Here is a 19280-nt window from a genome sequence, read left to right as displayed (position 1 = left end):
CACCTCCACCCACATTATCTACTGCATCCGCTGCAGCCGGTGTGGCCTCCTCTATATTGGGGAGACAGGCCGCCTACTTGCGGAGCGATTCAGAGAGCACCTCTGGGCCACCCGGACGAACCAACCCAATCACCCTGTAGCACAGCATTTCAACTCCCCCTCCCACTCCACCGAGGATATGCAGGTCATTGGACTCATCCACCGCCAAACCACAACAACGCGACGGTCGGAGGAGGAGCGTCTTATCTTCCGACTGGGAACCCTCCAACCACAGGGGATGAACTTGGACTTCACCAGTTTCTTCATCCCCCCTCCCCCCACCTTGTCTCAGCCGAATCCCTCCAGCCCGGCACCGCCTTCCTGACCTGCAGTCTTCTTCTTGACCTCTCCGCCTCCACCCTACTCCGACCTATCACCCTCACCTTGACCTCTTTCCACCTATCACATTTCCAACGTCCCTCCTCCAAGTCCCTCCTCCCTACCTTTTATCTTCTCCTGCTGAACACTCTCTGCTCATTCCTGAAGAAGGGCATGTGCCCGAAACGTCGAATCTCCTGTTCCCTGGATGCTGCCTGACCTGCTGTGCTGTTCCAGCAATAAAGTTTCAGCTTTGATCTCCAGCGTCTGCAGACCTCACTTTCTCCTTGAAAACAACCCTGTTACTTCCAAAGACATTTCCAAAATGTCTCCCAATCTGTACTACTATGTCTATGTTGTTAGGTAAGGGTCTGGGGTAGTTGTAGTTGGCTGTGTGTGAGCAAATATAGGGTAATTTAAGAGTTTCTCAGAAGGTAGGCTTTGGGTTTAATCTTCTCCACATTGGAGTCCTGACTGTCTTGCAAATGGAAAATCCAGGGCGTAGTTTCTTCTCACCTTAATCTGCACCTTTCACGATATCCGAACAGTCCCCTTCAAGAGAAGCTACAACAAGAGTCTATGAAGTAGCCAAACCTTAAACATCTCTGACTGAGGGAAATGAAGCAGTGGGGTGACAGGATAAAGGAGAATATTATGATATTGGTGGTGTCAACTTGGATCCAAGACCGTCAGTGCAAATGAAACCAAGACTCGTTCTTTTGTGGCTAAGATTTATTAACTCCTCAGTCTTGCAGCTCCTTCTACACACACAACCCCAATCCCACCTGTTCCCTCTTGACAACTACCTGGTCAATTAATGCATTATCCTCAATCACTTAATGACTTGCTATATCAACATGTCGAGAGGAAGCGTGAGAGAGGGGAATGTCCTGGTGGAGCCAAGGTTGGAATCTATTTGGTAGAATTCAGAAACAATAGTGGTCACAGTTTACTCATTGATATATTTTTGGAGTACCAAATAGTGGGAAAAATAGACAACACATTTTTAAAGCAAATTATAGAAAGGTGTATTATATATTGAGCAGTTAAACTCTGGAGCTTCAATTATGCTAATAAAAATTGGGATAGTAACAGTTTAAAAAAAGAATACTTGGAAAGATTTTATGAACTTTTCAGGAGACCTTACTTAATCACGATGTGATGGGTCAGGTGTCAGTTGGGGCAAGATTTAGGGGATAGTGATCATAGTGTTGTTAATAGTGTATGTTATCTGTGGGGAAAAAAAGGGAGCAATTACAGTAAAAATACTTCATTGGAGACTGACCAGATTCAGGGGATGAAAATGCATCTAGCCCAGGTAAATTGCAATCAACTAATATAAAACAAAGAACTGCAGATGCTGGAAATCTGAAACAAAATCAGAAAGTGCTGGAAAAACCCACTGGATCTTACTTTCTCTGTACAGGAAGAACAGGGTTAACATTTTCAGGTATGTAGTCCTTTACTGATCCTCAGTTTTCAGTGGGTTAGGATGTCTGGAAATTTTACTTAGTTGCATTTGAACAAGGTTTGTAAAATCCCTGAAGAAAATAATTCCATGCCTTAGAAACATAAGTTGGAAAAATGTTTTTTTTAAAAATCAGGCTGTGATGTAGCAATAAGGTGTTCTGTACACCAGGAGGCAGAGACTGAGACCAGTTCTTGTAGAAAGAGAGAATCGTTCAGAAGGGGTGTGTGTGCAGATTTATTTCAGAGTGAGGCAGATCACTGAGATGAAGGGTCTGTAAAATGTAGTTTAGCAGTCTCCAAAATGGGCCAGAAAGAAGAAAAGAAATCATTAGTGGCTTCATGTCAGCTCAGAAGCAGAAGGCTATGAAAGACCAGTTTAAGGAACCATGTTGAGAAATAAATGAGCTGTTACTACCATAATCTATCAAGCCAGGCCTCACTTTGATATCTGACTTGTCCAGTGTTACCATCAGCTGGGATCATAACAACAATTGCCAACTCTCTAGATCATCCTGGAGCCTTCACAAAAGAAAGATTAATTTTTTTGCTCATTGAGCTGTTCAATTCAGGAGAAAAATCACAATGATATTAAAAACATGTTTAATATTTAATATTAAATATTTAATATTTAATAATTTGCCCATAGTGTTCAGGGATGCATAGGATAGCTGTATTAGTCAGGAGAAATGTCGAGAAGGAGTAGGGGAAAGGATCTGGATGGGTTACTCTTCAGAGGGTCGGCATGAACTTGTTGGGCCAAATGGCCTGTTTCCACCTTGTAGGGATTCTATGATTCTACCAGATTATAGTCCAGCAGGTTTATTTGGAAGTACTAGCTTTTGGAGTGGGCTATTGGTATTGTAGCAATGTCCATAATAACTTATTACAACAAACAGCTTAAGGCTAACTTCAAAATAATAAATAGCCTGGCCTCAGGGTGCAATACTAAAGCAGACTCTCACAGTTATCTATAAACAAACTTGGCTTCCAACAATATGACCCAAACGCATCATTAACTGGAGGAAATATAACTGTGCAGCAAAAATAGAACATTTCATATTCCACAACATTAAATCAGCAAATTCACTCTTTCCCAAGTATCAATCTTGAAAATTGCTGAAATTGTTCGACTTTTATACAACAGCGACGCCCCGCGGTCTGGAAGACACACTCCACGTACAGCAGGGCTCCCAAGGGATATTGAAGGCAATGATGGGGGTAGAGGGCAATCTTTGCATAGAGGCGCCCTCCCGTGGTCTGGAGGGTTACCCCTATATTCCAGCAGAGCTGCCACGCCATCTGAAGGACTCGTTGGTCCTCCCTACAGCGCCACCGCGCGGTCTGGAGGACTGGCTCCACACAGCAGCGCTGCCCCGCGCTCTGGAAGACCCACTCCGAGCAAAGCAGGGCCTCCCAGCGATCTAGGGGACAGTGAGGCCTGCAGATGGTGGAGATCAGGGTTGAGAGTGTGCTGTCAGAACACGATCGCAGCGATCTGGCCGACTCCCCCTTCCATGAGATATCCTCCACTTTATCATGTGGTGGACCTCACCACACACACAGCCCCGCTTTCCCACTGTCGAGAGGACATAGTTCACACAGCAGCGCCCACACGCGGTCTTGGAGGACTTACTCCTCCAACCTCAGCGCCGCTCCATGGTGTGGAGGCCTCATTCAACGCACAGACACGCGTTCACGTGGTCTGCAGGATGCACCCCTGCTCCTGACGGCGTCACCGCGCGAGTTGGAAGACTCGTTCTAACCACGGCAGCCCCTTGACCGGGAGGAGGACTCGCTCAGCCACGGCTGCGCCTCCGCACGGTCTGGAGGTCTCGCTACACCCACGGCAGAGTCTCCCCCCGGAAAGGAGGACTCAGTTCAGCCACGGCAGCGCCTCCGCACGATCTGGAGGACTAAGTTCCGACAGGCAGCGCCTCGCCGCGGTCTGGAGGTCTCAGTTCACCCACGTCAGCGCCTCCCCGCGGTCTGGAGGACTCAGTTCAGAGACGGCAGCGCCTCGCCGCGGTCTGGAGGTCTCAGTTCAGCCAGGGCAGCGCCTCCCTGCGGTCTGGAGGACTCAGTTCAGCCACGGCAGCGCCTCGCCGCGGTCTGGAGGACTCAGTTCAACCACGGCAGCGCCTCCCCGCGGTCTGGAGGACTCAGTTCAGACACGGCAGCGCCTCGCCGCGGTCTGGAGGTCTCAGTTCAGCCAGGGCAGCGCCTCCCTGCGGTCTGGAGGACTCAGTTCAGCCACGGCAGCGCCTCGCCGCGGTCTGGAGGACTCAGTTCAACCACGGCAGCGCCTCCCCGCGGTCTGGAGGACTCAGTTCAGACACGGCAGCGCCTCGCCGCGGTCTGGAGGACTCAGTTCAGCCACGTCAGCGCCTCCCCGCGGTCTGGAGGACTCAGTTCAGCCATGTCAGCGCCTCCCCGCGGTCTGGAGGACTCAGTTCTAGCCATTCCCCAGCGCTCGGGAGGGAATGTCCGCCAGTCCAGATCCGGCCTGTCCCGAGGCGGATCTCACCGGAATGAGCTGAGGTGAGAGACCGAGGGCGACATCGGTCAGTCCGGGCCTGGACCCTCCATCCCCTTCCTCCCAGGGTCACCCAGAGCCGGTAAAGGATCACGGTCTGGGCGGCTGCAGGAGGAGGGCAGCCTGGGCCAGGGATATGTTCACCCAGAGAAGGAGGGGGATGGTCTGTGACTGTATAATCCCGGGTACTGAATTGATGGGGTATGTCTGTGACTGTATATCCCGGTACTGAATTGGTTGGGTAGGTCTGTGACTGTATAATCCAGTACTGAATTGGTGGGGCAGGTCTGTGACTGTATAATCCAGTACTGAATTGGTGGGGCAGGTCTGTGACTGTATAATCCCGGTACTGAATTGGTTGGGTAGGTCTGTGACTGTATAATCCAGTACTGAATTGGTGGGGCAGGTCTGTGACTGTATAATCCCGGTACTGAATTGGTGGGGCAGGTCTGTGACTGTATAATCCCGGTACTGAGTTGGTGGGGTAGGTCTGTGACTGTATAACCTGGTACTGAATTGGTGGGGCAGGTCCTGACTGTATAATCCCGGTACTGAATTGGTGGGGCAGGTCTGTGACTGTATAACCCGGGTACTGAATTGGTGGGGCAGGTCCTGACTGTATAATCCCGGTACTGAATTGGTGGGGCAGGTCTGTGACTGTATATCCCCGGTGCTGAATTGGTGGGGCAGGTCTGTGACTGAATAATCCCGGTACTGAATTGGTGTGGTAGGTCTGTGACTGTATAACCCGGGTACTGAATTGGTGGGGTAGGTCTGTGACTGTATAATCCCGGTACTGAATTGGTGGGGCAGGTCTGTGACTGTATAATCCCTGTACTGAATTGGTGGCGTAGGTCTGTGACTGTATATCCCCGGTACTGAATTGGTGGTGTAGGTCTGTGACTGTATAATCTGGTACTGAATTGGTGGGGCAGGTCTGTGACTGTATAATCCCGGTACTGAATTGGTGGGGTAGGTCTGTGACTGTATAATCCGTTACTGAATTGGTGGGGTAGGTGTATGACAGTTTACTCCCGGTGCTGAATTGGTGGGGCAGGTCTGTGACTGAATAATCCCGGTACTGAATTGGTGGGGTAGGTCTGTGACTGTATAATCCCGGTACTGATTTGGTGTGGTAGGTTTGTGACTGTATATTCCCCGTAGTGAAGTGTTGGGGCAGGTCTGTGACTGTAAAATCCCGGTATTGAATTGGTGGGGTAGGTCTGTGACTGTATAAGTCCGGTACTGAATTGGTGGGTAGGTCTGTGACTGTATAATCCCTGTACTGAATTGGTGTGGCAGGTTTGTGACTGTATAATCCCGGTACTGAATTGGTGGGAAAGGTCTGTGACTGTATAACCCGGGTACGTAATTGGAGGGGTAGGTCTGTGACTGTATATCCCCGGTACTAATTGGTGGTGTAGGTCTGTGACTGTATAATCCCGGTACTGAATTGGTGGGGTAGGTCTGTGACTGTATAATCCCGGTACTGAATTAGTGGGGTAAGTCCGTGACTGTATAAACCCGGTACTGAATTGGTGGGGCAGGTCTGTGACTGTATAATCCCGGTACTGAATTGGTGGGGCAGGTCTGTGACTGTATAATCCCGGTACTGAATTGGTGTGGTTGGTCTGTGACTGTATACTCCCGGTACTGCATTGGTGGGGTAGGTCTGTGACTGTATGTTCCCGGACTGAATTGGTGTGGTAGGTCTGTGACTGTATAACCCGGTACTGAATTTGGGGGGTAGGTCTGTGACTGTGTAATCCCGGTACTGAAATGGTGGGGCAGGTCTGTGACTGTATAACCCGGTACTGAATTTGGGGGGTAGGTCTGTGACTGTGTAATCCCGGTACTGAATTGGTGGGACAGGTCTGTGATTGTATAATCCCGGTACTGAATTGGTGGGGCAGGTCTGTGACTGTATAACCCGGGTACTGAATTGGTGTGGTAGGTCTGTGACTGTATAATCCCAGTACTGAATTGGTGGGGTAAGTCTGTGACTGTATAACGTGGGTACTGCATTGGCGGGGTAGGTCTGTGACTGTATAACGAGGGTATTGAATTGGTGGGGTAGGTCTGTGACTGTATATTCCCGGTACTGAATTGGTGAGGTAGGTCTGTGACTGTATATCCCGGGTACTGAATTGGTGTGGTAGGTCTGTGACTGTATTACCCGGGTACTGAATTGGTGTGGTAGGTCTGTGACTATATAACCCTGGTACTGAATTGGTGGGGTATGTCTGTGACTGCATAACCAGTGTACTGAAATGGTGTGGTAGGTCTGTGACTGTATAACCCGGGTACTGAATTGGTGTGGTAGGTCTGTGACTGCATAACCCGGTACTGAATTGGTGGGGTAGGTCTGTGACTGTGTAACGCGGGTCCTGCATTGGTTGGGTAGGTCTGTGACTGTATAATCCTGGTACTGAATTGGTGGGGTAGGTCTATGACTGTTTAATCCCAAACTGAATTGGTGTGGTAGGTCTGTGACTGCATAACCCGGTACTGAATTAGTGGGTAGGTCTGTGACTGTATAATCCAGTACTGAATTGGTGGGGCAGGTCTGTGACTGTATAATCCCGGTACTGAATTGGTGGGGCAGGTCCTGACTGTATAATCCCGGTACTGAATTGGTGGGGCAGGTCTGTGACTGTATAATCCCGGTACTGAATTGGTGGGGAATGTCTGTGACTGTATAATCCCGTACTGAATTGGTGGGGCAGGTCTGTGACTGTATAATCCCGGTACTGAATTGGTGGGGAATGTCTGTGACTGTATAATCCCGTACTGAATTGGTGGGGTAGGTGTATGACAGTTTACTCCCGGTACTGAATTGGTGTGGTAGGTCTGTGACTGTATAACCCGGGTACTGAATTGGTGGGGTAGGTCTGTGACTGTATAATCCCGGTACTGAATTGGTGGGGCAGGTCTGTGACTGTATAATCCCTGTACTGAATTGGTGGCGTAGGTCTGTGACTGTATATCCCCGGTACTGAATTGGTGGTGTAGGTCTGTGACTGTATAATCTGGTACTGAATTGGTGGGGCAGGTCTGTGACTGTATAATCCCGGTACTGAATTGGTGGGGTAGGTGTATGACTGTTTACTCCCGGTACTGAATTGTTGGGGTTTGTCTGTGATTGTATAATCCCGGTACTGAATTGGTGGTGTAGGTCTGTGACTGTATAATCCGTTACTGAATTGGTGGGGAATGTCTGTGACTGTATAATCCCGTACTGAATTGGTGGGGTAGGTGTATGACAGTTTACTCCCGGTGCTGAATTGGTGGGGCAGGTCTGTGACTGAATAATCCCGGTACTGAATTGGTGGGGTAGGTCTGTGACTGTATAATCCCGGTACTGATTTGGTGTGGTAGGTTTGTGACTGTATATTCCCCGTACTGAAGTGTTGGGGCAGGTCTGTGACTGTAAAATCCCGGTATTGAATTGGTGGGGTAGGTCTGTGACTGTATAATTCCGGTACTGAATTGGTGGGTAGGTCTGTGACTGTATAATCCCGGTACTGAATTGGTGTGGCAGGTTTGTGACTGTATAATCCCGGTACTGAATTGGTGTGGCAGGTTTGTGACTGTATAATCCCGGTACTGAATTGGTGGGAAAGGTCTGTGACTGTATAACCCGGGTACGTAATTGGTGGTGTAGGTCTGTGACTGTATATCCCCGGTACTAATTGGTGGTGTAGGTCTGTGACTGTATAATCCCGGTACTGAATTGGTGGGGTAGGTCTGTGACTGTATAATCCCGGTACTGAATTAGTGGGGTAAGTCCGTGACTGTATAAACCCGGTACTGAATTGGTGGGGTTGGTCTATGACTGTATATCCCCGGTACTGAATTGGTGGGGTAGGTCTGTGACTGTATAACCTGGCTACTGAATTGGTAGGTAGGTCTGTGACTGTATAACCTGGCTACTGAATTGGTAGGTAGGTCTGTGACTGTATAACCTGGGTACTGAATTGGTGTGGTAGGTCTGTGACTGTATAATCCCAGTACTGAATTGGTGGGGTAGGTCTGTGACTGTATAACCCGGGTACTGAATTGGTGGGGTATGTCTGTGACTGTATAATCCCGCTACTGAATTGGTGGGGTAGGTCTGTGACTGTATCTTCCCGGTACTGAATTGGTGGGTAGGTCTGTGACTGTATATCCCGGGTACTGAATTGGTGTGGTAGGTCTGTGACTGTATTACCCGGGTACTGAATTGGTGTGGTAGGTCTGTGACTATATAACCCTGGTACTGAATTGGTGGGGTATGTCTGTGACTGCATAACCAGTGTACTGAAATGGTGTGGTAGGTCTGTGACTGTATAACCCGGGTACTGAATTGGTGTGATAGGTCTGTGACTGTATATCCCGGGTACTGAATTGGTGTGGTAGGTCTGTGACTGCATAACCCGGTACTGAATTGGTGGGGTAGGTCTGTGACTGTGTAACGCGGGTCCTGCATTGGTTGGGTAGGTCTGTGACTGTATAATCCTGGTACTGAATTGGTGGGGTAGGTCTATGACTGTTTAATCCCAAACTGAATTGGTGTGGTAGGTCTGTGACTGCATAACCCGGTACTGAATTAGTGGGTAGGTCTGTGACTGTATAATCCAGTACTGAATTGGTGGGGCAGGTCTGTGACTGTATAATCCCGGTACTGAATTGGTGGGGCAGGTCCTGACTGTATAATCCCGGTACTGAATTGGTGGGGCAGGTCTGTGACTGTATAATCCCGGTACTGAATTGGTGGGGCAGGTCCTGACTGTATAATCCCGGTACTGAATTGGTGGGGCAGGTCTGTGACTGTATAATCCCTGTACTGAATTGGTGGCGTAGGTCTGTGACTGTATATCCCCGGTACTGAATTGGTGGGGAAGGTTTGTGACTGTATAATCACGGTGCTGAATTGGTGGTGTAGGTCTGTGACTGTATAATCCCGGTACTGAATTGGTGGGGTAGGTGTATGACTGTTTACTCCCGGTACTGAATTGGTGGGGTTTGTCTGTGACTGTATAACCCGGTACTGAATTGGTGGTGTAGGTCTGTGACTGTATAATCCCGGTACTGAATTGGTGGGGCAGGTCTGTGACTGTATAATCCCAGTCCTGAATTGATGGGGCAGGTCTGTGACTGTATAATCCCGGTACTGAATTGGTGGGGTAGGTGTATGAATGTTTACTCCCGGTACTGAATTGGTGCGATTTGTCTGTGACTGTATAATCCCGGTACTGAATTGGTGGGGTAGCTGTATGACTGTTTACTCCCGGTACTGAATTGGTGGGGTTTGTCTGTGATTGTATAATCCCGGTACTGAATTGGTGGTGTAGGTCTGTGACTGTATAATCCGTTACTGAATTTGTGGGGCAGGTCTGTGACTGTATAATCCCAGTCCTGAATTGATGGGGCAGGTCTGTGACTGTATAATCCCTGTACTGAATTGGTGGCGTAGGTCTGTGACTGTATATCCCCGGTACTGAATTGGTGGGGAATGTCTGTGACTGTATAATCCCGTACTGAATTGGTGGGGTAGGTGTATGACAGTTTACTCCCGGTGCTGAATTGGTGGGGCAGGTCTGTGACTGAATAATCCCGGTACTGAATTGGTGTGGTAGGTCTGTGACTGTATAACCCGGGTACTGAATTGGTGTGGTAGGTCTGTGACTGTATAACCCTGGTACTGAATTGGTGTGGTAGGTCTGTGACTGTATAACCCTGGTACTGAATTGGTGGGGTATGTCTGTGACTGCATAATCCGGGTACTGAATTGGTGGGGTAGGTCTGTGTTTGTATAATCCCGGTACTGATTTGGTGTGGTAGGTCTGTGACTGTATATTCCCCGTACTGGATTGGTGGGGCAGGTCTGTGATTGTATTCTTCTGGTACTGAATTGTTGGGACAGGTCTGTGACTGTATAACCCGGTACTGAATTGGTGGGGTAGGTCTGTGACTGTATGTCCAGGGTACTGAATTGGTGTGGTTGGTCTGTGACTGTATAACCCGGGTACTGAATTGGTGGGGTAGGTCTGTGACTGTATAATTCTGGTACTGAATTGGTGTGATAGTTCTGTGACTGTATGTTCCCGTACTGAATTGGTGGGTTAGATCTGTGACTGTATATTCCCGGTTCTGAATTGGTGGGGTAGGTTTGTGACTGTACATCTCGGGTACTGAATTGTTGGGACAGGTCTGTGACTGTATAGCCCGGGTACTCAATTGGTGGGGTAGGTCTGTGACTGTATACGCGGGTACTGAATTGTTGGGGTAGGTCTGTGACTGTATAATCCCGGTACTGAATTTGTGGGGCAGGTCTGTGACTGTATAATCCCGGTACTGAATTGGTGGGGCAGGTCTGTGACTGTATAATCTCGGTACTGAATTGGTGGGGTAGGTCTGTGACTGTATAATCCCGGTACTGAGTTGGTGGGGTAGGTCTGTAACTGTATAATCCGGCTACTGAATTGGTGGGGTAGATCTGTGACTGTATATTCCCGGTTCTGAATTGGTGGGGTAGGTCTGTGACTGTACATCTTGGGTACTGAATTGTTGGGACAGGTCTGTGACTGTATAACCCGGGTACTGAATTGGTGGGGCAGGTCTGTGACTATATAACACGGGTACTGAATTGGTGGGGTAGGTCTGTGACTGTATACGCGGGTACTGAATTGTTGGGGTAGGTCTGTGACTGTATAATCCCGGTACTGAATTGGTGGGGTAGGTCTGTGACTGTATAATCCGGGTACTGAATTGGTGGGGCAGGTCTGTGACTGTATAATCCCGGTACTGAATTGGTGTGGTAGGTCTGTGACTGTATAATCCCGACACTGAATTGTGTGGTAGGTCTGTGACTGTATAATCCCGGTACTGAATTGGTGTGGTAGGTCAGTGACTGTATATTCCCGGTACTGAAATGGTGGGGCAGGTCTGTGACTGTATAACCCGGTACTGAATTGATGGTACAGGTCTCTGACTGTATACTCCCGGTACTGAATTGGTAGGTCAGGTCTGAGATTGTATAATCCCGGTACTGAATTGGTGGGATAGGTCTGTGAGTGTATAATCCCGGTACTGAATTGGTAGGTCAGGTCTGTGATTGTATAATCCTGGTACTGAATTGGTGGGGTAGGTCTGTGACTGTATAACCCTGTACTGAATTGGTAGGGTAGGTCTGTAACTGTATAACCCGGGTACTGAATTGATGGTACAGGTCTGTGATTGTATAATCCCGGTACTGAATTCGTCGGGTCAGTCTGTGACTGTATAATCCCGGTACTGAATTGGTGGGTCAGGTCTGTGATTGTATAATCCCGGTACTGAATTCGTCGGGTCAGTCTGTGACTGTATAACCCAGTACTGAATTTGTGGGGCAGGTCTGTGACTGTATAATCCCGGTACTGAATTGGTGGGGTAGGTCTGTAACTGTATAATCCCGGTACTGAGTCGGTGGGGTAGGTCTGTAACTGTATAATCCGGGTACTGAATTTGTGGGGTAGGTCTGTGACTGTATAATCCCGGTACTGATTTGATGTGGTAGGTCTGTGACTGTATATTCCCCGTACTGAAATGGTGGGGCAGGTCTGTGATTGCATTCTTCCGGTACTGAATTGGTGGGGCAGGTCTGTGAATGTATAACCCGGTACTGAATTGGTGGGGTAGGTCTGTGACTGGATAATACCGGTACTGAATTGGTGGGTCAGGTCTGTGACTGTATAACCCGGTACTGAATTGGTGTGATTGGTCTGTGACTGTATAATCCCGGTACTGAATTGGTGGGTAGGTCTGTGACTGTATAATCCTGGTACTGAATTGGTGGGGTAGGTCTGTGACTGTATAATCCCGGTACTGAATTGGTGGGGTAGGTCTGTGACTGTATAACCCTGTACTGAATTGGTAGGGTAGGTCTGTAACTGTATAACCCGGGTACTGAATTGATGGTACAGGTCTGTGATTGTATAATCCCGGTACTGAATTCGTCGGGTCAGTCTGTGACTGTATAATCCCGGTACTGAATTGGTGGGTCAGGTCTGTGATTGTATAATCCCGGTACTGAATTCGTCGGGTCAGTCTGTGACTGTATAACCCAGTACTGAATTTGTGGGGCAGGTCTGTGACTGTATAATCCCGGTACTGAATTGGTGGGGTAGGTCTGTAACTGTATAATCCCGGTACTGAGTCGGTGGGGTAGGTCTGTAACTGTATAATCCGGGTACTGAATTTGTGGGGTAGGTCTGTGACTGTATAATCCCGGTACTGATTTGATGTGGTAGGTCTGTGACTGTATATTCCCCGTACTGAAATGGTGGGGCAGGTCTGTGATTGCATTCTTCCGGTACTGAATTGGTGGGGCAGGTCTGTGAATGTATAACCCGGTACTGAATTGGTGGGGTAGGTCTGTGACTGGATAATACCGGTACTGAATTGGTGGGTCAGGTCTGTGACTGTATAACCCGGTACTGAATTGGTGTGGTTGGTCTGTGACTGTATAATCCCGGTACTGAATTGGTGGGTAGGTCTGTGACTGTATAATCCTGGTACTGAATTGGTGGGGTAGGTCTGTGACTGTATAATCCCGGTACTGAATTGGTGAGGTTGGTCTGTGACTGTAAATCCCCGGTACTGAATTGGTGGGGTAGGTCTGTGACTGTATGTCCAGGGTACTGAATTGGTGGGGTAGGTCTGTGACTGTATAATCCCGGTACTGAATTGGTGGGGTTGGTCTGTGACTGTATAATTCTGGTACTGAATTGGTGTGGTAGTTCTGTGACTGTATAACCCGGGTACTGAATTAGTGGGGTAGGTCTGTGACTGTATAATTCCGGTACTGAATTGGTGTGGTAGGTCTGTGACTGTATAACCCGGGTACTGAATTGTGTGGTTGGTCTGTGACTGTATAACGCGGTTACTGAATTGTTGGGGTAGTTCTGTGTCTGTATAATCCCGGTATCGAATTGGTGGGGTAGGTCTGTGACTGTATAATCCCGGTTCTGAATTGGTGGGGTAGGTCTGTGACTGTATAATCCCGGTACTGAATTGGTGTGGTAGGTCTGTGACTGTATAATCCCGGTACTGAATTGGTGGGGTAGGTCTGTGACTGTATAACCCGGGTACTGAATTGGTGGGGTAGGTCTGTGACTGTATAATCCCGGTACTGAATTGGTGGGGCAGGTCTGTGACTGTATAACCCGGGTACTGAATTGCTGGGGTATGTCTGTGATTGTATAACCCGGGTACTGAATTTGTGGGGTAGGTCTGTGACTGTATAATCCCGGTACTGAAATGGTGGGGCAGGTCTGTGACTGTATAACCCGGGTACTGAATTGGTGGGACAGGTCTGTGATTGTATATTCCCCGTACTGAATTGGTGGGGCAGGTCTGTGATTGTATTCTTCCGGTTCTGAAATGGTGGGGCAGGTCTGTGACTGTATAACCCGGGTACTGAATTGGTGGGACAGGTCTGTGATTGTATAATCCCGGTACTGAATTGGTGGGTCAGGTCTGTGATTGTATAATCCCGGTACTGAATTGGTGGGGCATGTCTGTGACTGTATAACCCGGTACTGAATTGGTGAGGCAGGTCTCTGACTGTATAATCCCGGTACTGAATTGGTAGGTCAGGTCTGTGATTGTATAATCCCGGTACTGAATTGGTGGGATAGGTCTGTGAGTGTATACTCCCGGTACTGAATTGGTAGGTCAGGTCAGTGATTGTATAATCCCGGTACTGAATTGGTGGGGTAGGTCAGTGACGATATAACCCGGTACTGAATTGGTAGGGTAGGTCTGTAACTGTATAACCCGGGTACTGAATTGATGGTACAGGTCTGTGACTGTATAATCCCGGGTACTGAATTGGTGGGTCCGGTCTGTGACTGTATAATCCCGGTACTGAATTGGTGGGGTCGGTCTGTGACTGTATAATCCCGGTTCTGAATTGGTGGGGTCGGTCTGTGACTGTATAACCTGGTACTGAATTTGTGGGGCAGGTCTGTGACTGTATAATCCCGGTATCCAATTGGTGGGGTAGGTCTGTGACTGTATAATCCCGGTTCTGAATTGTTGGGGTACGTCTGTGACTGTATAATCCCGGTACTGAATTGCTGGGGTAGGTCTGTGACTGTATAATCCCGGTACTGAATTGGTGGGGTAGGTCTGTGACTGTATAATCTCGGTACTGAATTGGTGGGGTAGGTCTGTGACTGTATAATCCCCGTACTGCATTGGTTGGGTAGGTCTGTGACTGTATGTTCCCGGTACTGAGTCGGTGGGGTAGGTCTGTAACTGTATAATCCGGGTACTGAATTTGTGGGGTAGGTCTGTGACTGTATAATCCCGGTACTGATTTGATGTGGTAGGTCTGTGACTGTATATTCCCCGTACTGAAATGGTGGGGCAGGTCTGTGATTGCATTCTTCCGGTACTGAATTGGTGGGGCAGGTCTGTGAATGTATAATCACGGTGCTGAATTGGTGGTGTAGGTCTGTGACTGTATAATCTGGTACTGAATTGGTGGGGCAGGTCTGTGACTGTATAATCCCGGTACTGAATTGGTGGGGTAGGTGTATGACTGTTTACTCCCGGTACTGAATTGGTGGGGTTTGTCTGTGACTGTATAACCCGGTACTGATTTGGTGCGATTTGTCTGTGACTGTATAATCCCGGTACTGAATTGGTGGGGTAGGTGTATGACTGTTTACTCCCGGTACTGAATTGGTGGGGTTTGTCTGTGACTGTATAATCCCGGTACTGAATTTGTGGGGCAGGTCTGTGACTGTATAATCCGTTACTGAATTGGTGGGGCAGGTCTGTGACTGTATAATCCCAGTCCTGAATTGATGGGGCAGGTCTATGACTGTATAATCCCTGTACTGAATTGGTGGCGTAGGTCTGTGACTGTATATCCCCGGTACTGAATTGGTGGGGAATGTCTGTGACTGTATAATCCCGGTACTGAATTGGTGGGGTAGGTGTATGACTGTTTACTCCCGGTGCTGAATTGGTGGGGCAGGTCTGTGACTGAATAATCCCGGTACTGAATTGGTGTGGTAGGTCTGTGACTGTATAACCCGGGTACTGAATTGGTGTGGTAGGTCTGTGACTGTATAACCCTGGTACTGAATTGGTGGGGTATGTCTGTGACTGCATAATCCGGGTACTGAATTGGTGGGGTAGGTCTGTGATTGTATAATCCCGGTACTGATTTGGTGTGGTAGGTCTGTGACTGTATATTCCCCGTACTGAATTGGTGGGGCAGGTCTGTGATTGTATTCTTCCGGTACTGAATTGGTGGGGCAGGTCTGTGAATGTATAACCCGGTACTGAATTGGTGTGGTTGGTCTGTGACTGTATAACCCGGGTACTGAATTGGTGGGGTAGGTCTGTGACTGTATAATTCTGGTACTGAATTGGTGTGGTAGTTCTGTGACTGTATAACCCGGGTACTGAATTTGTGGGGTAGGTCTGTGACTGTATAATCCCGGTACTGCATTGGTGGGGTAGGTCTGTGACTGTATGTTCCCGTACTGAATTGGTGTGGTAGGTCTGTGACTGTACATCTCGGGTACTGAATTGTTGGGACAGGTCTGTGACTGTATAACCCGGGTACTGAATTGGTGGGGCAGTTCTGTGACTGTATAACCCGGGTACTCAATTGGTGGGGTAGGTCTGTGACTGTATACGCGGGTACTGAATTGTTGGGGTACGTCTGTGACTGTATAATCCCGGTATAGAATTGTTGGGGTAGGTCTGTGTCTGTATAATCCCGGTATAGAATTGTTGGGGTAGGTCTGTGACTGTATAATCCCGGTACTGAATTGGTGGGGTAGGTCTGTGACTGTATAATCCGGGTACTGAATTGGTGGGGTAGGTCTGTGACTGTATAATCCCCGTACTGCATTGGTAGGGTAGGTCTGTGACTGTATGTTCCCGTACTGAATTGGTGGGGTAGATCTGTGACTGTATATTCCCGGTTCTGAATTGGTGTGGTAGGTCTGTGACTGTATAACCCGGGTACTGAATTGTGTGGTATGTCTGTGACTGTATAATCCCGGTACTGAATTGGTGTGGTAGGTCAGTGACTGTATAATCCCGGTACTGAATTGGGGGGGCAGGTCTGTGACTGTATAACCCGGGTACTGAATTTGTGGGGTAGGTCTGTGATTGTATAACCCGGGTACTGAATTTGTGGGGTAGGTCTGTAACTGTATAATCCCGGTACTGAGTCGGTGGGTTAGGTCTGTAATTGTATAATCCGGGTACTGAATTTGTGGGGTAGGTCTGTGACTGTATAACCCAGGTACTGAATTGGTGGTCTGTGACTGTATAATCCGGGTATCGAATTGATGGGGTAGGTCTGTGACTGTATAATCCCGGTACTGATTTGGTGTGGTAGGTCTGTGACTGTATATTCCCCGTACTGAAATGGTGGGGCAGGTCTGTGATTGCATTCTTCCGGTACTGAATTGGTGGGGCAGGTCTGTGAATGTATAATCACGGTGCTGAATTGGTGGTGTAGGTCTGTGACTGTATAATCTGGTACTGAATTGGTGGGGCAGGTCTGTGACTGTATAATACCGGTACTGAATTGGTGGGGTAGGTGTATGACTGTTTACTCCCGGTACTGAATTGGTGGGGTTTGTCTGTGACTGTATAATCCCGGTACTGAATTTGTGGGGCAGGTCTGTGACTGTATAACCCGGTACTGAATTTGTGGGGCAGGTCTGTGACTGTATAATCCCGGTACTGAATTGGTAGGGTAGGTGTATGACTGTTTACTCCCGGTACTGAATTGGTGGGGTTTGTCTGTGACTGTATAATCCCGGGTACTGAATTGGTGGGGTAGGTGTATGACTGTTTACTCCCGGTACTGAATTGGTGGGATTTGTCTGTGACTGTATAATCCCGGTACTGAATTGGTGGTGTAGGTCTGTGACTGTATAATCCGGTACTGAATTGGTGGGGCAGGTCTGTGACTGTATAATCGCAGTCCTGAATTGGTGGGGCAGGTCTGTGACTGTATAATCCCAGTACTGAATTGGTGGGGTAGGTGTATGACTGGTATAATCCCGGTACTGAATTGGTGGGACAGGTCTGTGATTGTATAATCCCGGTACTGAATTGGTGGGGCAGGTCTGTGACTGTATATCCAGGGTACTGAATTGGTGTGGTTGGTCTGTGACTGTATAACCCGGGTACTGAATTGGTGGGGTAGGTCTGTGACTGTATAATTCTGGTACTGAATTGGTGGGGTAGGTCTGTGACTGTATAATTCTGGTACTGAATTGGTGTGGTAGGTCTGTGACTGTATAACCCGGGTACTGAATTGGTGTGGTAGGTCTGTGACTGTATAACCCTGGTACTGAATTGGTGGGGTATGTCTGTGACTGCATAACCAGGGTACTGAATTTGTGGGGTAGGTCTGTGACTGTATAATCCCGGTACTGAAATGGTGGGGCAGGTCTGTGACTGTATAATCCCGGTACTGAATTGGTGGGGCAGGTCTGTGACTGTATATCCAGGGTACTGAATTGGTGTGGTTGGTCTGTGACTGTATAACCCGGGTACTGAATTGGTGGGGTAGATCTGTGACTGTATAATTCTGGTACTGAATTGGTGTGGTAGGTCTGTGACTGTATAACCTGGGTACTGAATTGTGTGGTAGGTCTGTGACTGTATAATCCCGGTACTGAATTGGTGTGGTAGGTCAGTGACTGTATAATCCCGGTACTGAATTGGGGGGGCAGGTCCGTGACTGTATAACCCGGGTACTGAATTTGTGGGGTAGGTCTGTGACTGTATAACCCGGGTACTGAATTTGTGGGGTCGGTCTGTGACTTTGAAATCCCAGTACTGAAATGGTGGGGCAGGTCTGTGACTGTATAACCCGGTACTGAATTGGTGGGGTCGGTCTGTGACTGTATATTCCCCGTACTGAATTGTTGGGGCAGGTCTGTGACTGTAAAATCCCGGTATTGAATTGGTGGGGTAGGTCTGTGACTGTATAATTCCGGTACTGAATTGGTGGGGTAGGTCTGTGACTGTGTAACGCGGGTTCTGAATTGGTGTGGTAGGTCTGTGACTGTATAATCCCGGTACTGAATTGGTGGGGCAGGTTTGTGACTGTATAATCCCGGTACTGAATTGGTGGGGTAGGTCTGTGACTGTACAACCCGGGTATGGAATTGGTGGGGTAGGTCTGTGACTGAATATCCCCGGTACTAATTGGTGGGGTAGGTCTGTGACTGTATAAACCCGGTACTGAATTGGTGGGGTTGGTCTGTGACTGTATATCCCCGGTACTGAATTGGTGGGGTAGGTCTGTGCTGTATAACCTGGGTACTGAATTGGTAGGTAGGTCTGTGACTGTATAACCTGGGTACTGAATTGGTGGGGGTAGGTCTGTGACTGTATAACGTGGGTACTGCATTGGTGGGGGTAGGTCTGTGACTATATAACGAGGGTGCTGAATTGGTGGGGTATGTCTGTGACTGTATAATCCCGCTACTGAATTGGTGGGGTAGGTCTGTGACTGTATATTCCCGATACTGAATTGGTGAGGTAGGTCTGTGACTGTATATCCCCGGTACTGAATTGGTGTGGTAGGTCTGTGACTATATAACCCTGGTACTGAATTGGTGGGGTATGTCTGTGACTGCATAACCAGGGTACTGAAATGGTGTGGTAGGTTTGTGACTGTATAACCCGCGTACTGAATTGGTGTGATAGGTCTGTGACTGTATATCCCGGGTACTGAATTGGTGTGGTAGGTCTGTGACTACATAACCCGGTACTGAATTGGTGGGGTAGGTCTGTGACTGTGGAATGCGGGTCCTGAATTGGTTGGGTAGGTCTGTGACTGTATAATCCTGGTACTGAATTGGTGGGGTAGGTCTATGACTGTTTAAACCCGGTACTGAATTGG

General features: G+C 48.5%; 1 protein-coding gene across 1 annotated transcript in view; it reads left to right on the top strand.

The window, feature by feature from the left end:
• The first annotated feature begins 4270 nt into the window (after nucleotides 1–4270).
• Nucleotides 4271–19280, top strand: part of LOC122551458 (islet cell autoantigen 1-like protein) — a 139107-nt gene continuing 124097 nt past the window's right edge. The window contains exon 1 of the mRNA XM_043693391.2: nucleotides 4271–4365. The gene's annotated coding sequence lies outside the window, so the exon portion shown is untranslated. The remainder of the gene's footprint in view (nucleotides 4366–19280) is intronic.

The sequence above is a fragment of the Chiloscyllium plagiosum genome, unplaced genomic scaffold (genome assembly GCF_037043375.1).
Source record: "Chiloscyllium plagiosum isolate Xiang-an unplaced genomic scaffold, Cpla_swu_hap1 HiC_scaffold_7, whole genome shotgun sequence".
Classification (NCBI taxonomy): Eukaryota; Metazoa; Chordata; class Chondrichthyes; order Orectolobiformes; family Hemiscylliidae; genus Chiloscyllium; species Chiloscyllium plagiosum.
This window is presented reverse-complemented; position numbering and strand designations above follow the sequence as displayed.